The sequence below is a fragment of the Meles meles genome, chromosome 10 (genome assembly GCF_922984935.1).
Source record: "Meles meles chromosome 10, mMelMel3.1 paternal haplotype, whole genome shotgun sequence".
NCBI classification, from domain to species: domain Eukaryota; kingdom Metazoa; phylum Chordata; class Mammalia; order Carnivora; family Mustelidae; genus Meles; species Meles meles.
Window position 1 is genome coordinate 63416477 of NC_060075.1, and position 2508 is coordinate 63418984.

Genomic DNA, 2508 nt, shown 5'->3' on the forward strand with positions numbered 1-2508 from the left:
TTTGATTCACTTTTTCTTTCCAACTTCTTGAAAGAAAAGCATATATAATTTATTTTCAAGTTTCCTATTGTCCAGTACAGGCATTTAAAGTTATACTTCTGTTCCTGATTTTAGAGGAAAAGCTTTCTCAGCTTTTCACTGCTGAGTATGATGTCAGCTGTGAGCTTGTCATATATGGCCTTTATTATGTTGATAAAGGTTCCCTCTGTATCCATTTGGCTAAAGACTTTTATCATAAATGGATGTTGAATTATGTCAAATTTTTTTTTATTAAGATGGTCACATCAATTTTTGTTTTGCAATTTGGAAGTAGTAATTTATTAAGTGACCAGATTACAAAAATAATCTTGGTAGATACCTTAGTTCATCCTGCTAATAATCCTACTGATCTGGTCCTCTCTGTCACCAGCATCTCCACCTTCAACAAAATGGGTGGTCCTTTCCTTCATTCCCCTCATAGAGTAGGTACTTTGAAGGGCCCTAAGAAGTAGTTTGCTTCTTTGAAATGTTTTCCAACAGTATAGATCTTGTGAATTAGATCCTCCCCCATGCAGATGCTGCCATATATATACCAAAAGATTGCTCAGTCCATGTGTTGTCTGTCAGGACAATGCACTTGTTACTGATTTTGCCATCACCACGCTCGTAGATAAACTTATTCACTGGTTTCAGGTTTGGGTACCCCCATGCTATATATGGTTCCACAATCGTTAGCATGTTAACTGAAGCCTTGTTGAACTTCGCAAAGGTGCCACTGAAGATCTGATGAAGGCAAAGAAGCAGCAACACCTTTCACATCTTTGAGTTCACACCTTTGACATCTCTGATCCCAAGAAGATGCCAGTTTGTAATCCATAGGTACACAGAAGTTGCCATTTGTTCTTGACATTCTCACCATTCACTTCTCAGTTCTGTACATCTGCCTATATTCCTTGTGGCAATGGTTAGCTTTTTTCATAGATAAGCTTCCTTCTTGCCTTCTGAAACATCCTGTGGGCAAACTCCCTTTTTCGGACACTCAATCTTCAACTCTGCATAATTCTTTTTCTTTTTCTTAAGGGTTTCTGGAACAGCCAGTGAAAATAAAGAGACATGATCGTATAGCTTTTATCCTTCATTTTGTTAATGCAGTGTATCACATTAATTGGTTTGTATATCAGTGATTCATCCTTGTATCCCTGGAATAAATTTTACCTGGTCAGGGTACATGATCTTTTAAATAAATTGTTAAATTCAGTTTGCCCATATTTTGTTGAGTTTTGAATCTATGCTTAGAAGGAATTTAATGTAATTTTCACTTTTTCTAGTGTTCTTGTCTGATGTTGGTATCAGGTTAATGCAGGCCTAATAAAATGAATTTGAATGAGTTCCCTCCAATTCTGTGTCTTTGAAAGAGTTTGAGAAAGACTGGTATTTATTCTTTAAATGTTTGGTAGCATTTACCAGCGATGCCTTCTGGTCCCGGACTTTAATTTATTGAAAAATTTTTGATTACTGATTCAATTTCCTTACTAATAATCAGTCTGTTCAAATTTTCTATTTCATTATGATTCAGTCTTGGTAGGTTGTTTGTCTGTAGGAATTTATCCATTTTTTTTTTTCTATGTTGTGTAATTTGTTGGCTTTGAGTTGTTTGTAGTAGTCTCAAGGTCCTTAGTATTTCTGTAGTATTGGGTGTAAATCTCTTTCATTTCTCTTTTTAATTATTGAATCCTCTCTTATTTTCTTAGTGAGCCAATGTGGATGAATCTTAGGGGCATTCTGCTTAATGAAGCAAATCAGAGAAAGACAAATACTGTATGATGTCTCTTAATGTCGTCTAAAGGAAAAGAAAAGAAAAAGTCTCATGGGTAGAACAGATTAGTGGTTTCTAGAGCAGAGGCAAGGGTTCTGTGTATAAGAAATGGACGAACTGTTTATATTATTTCTAATTTATGTAAATTGTTTTAAAAATAATTTGACTTTAGGATTGTATTGTAAAACAACATAACAAATTATTACTTTAAGCCTCAAAAATAAAGCTACCAGTCTCTCTCTAAATGCTGCTTTAGCTATATTTCAAATTTTTTTCCTCACAAATTTTGAAATGTTTTGAGTTCAAAGTATTTTATAACCTTCCATTTTTGTTTCTTTTATCTTTTAGAGAAATATTTAATTTCCAGGAAATCAGGAATTTTCTTGTCTGTATGTGCCTGTTCTCTTTCTCTGTTTCAATTCCTAACTTTCACTGTGGTTAGTTAACATACTCCGAATAAATTAAATTCTTTGAAGTTTGTTGATGCCTGCGTTATGACATTGCCAGTGTTAGTAATATTTAATATTCACTTAAATGTAAATCTTCATTGTTGGATGTGGTATTCTAAACATGTGAAATATGGTCATTCTACTGTTTATGTAATCAGTAACTTGAATGATTTTCCATATCCTTTCAGCTTCTGATTATCATGAATTGCTGGAACTATGTGTAAGTCTTCCATAGTGATAAGTTTGTTTCTTCTTTTAGTTCTA

At 33.7% G+C, this 2508-nt stretch overlaps 1 pseudogene; it reads right to left on the reverse strand.

The window, feature by feature from the left end:
- Positions 1 to 359: 359 nt before the first annotated feature.
- On the reverse strand, positions 360 to 1068 carry LOC123952185 (annotated as a pseudogene).
- Between the last annotated feature and the right edge of the window lie 1440 nt (positions 1069 to 2508).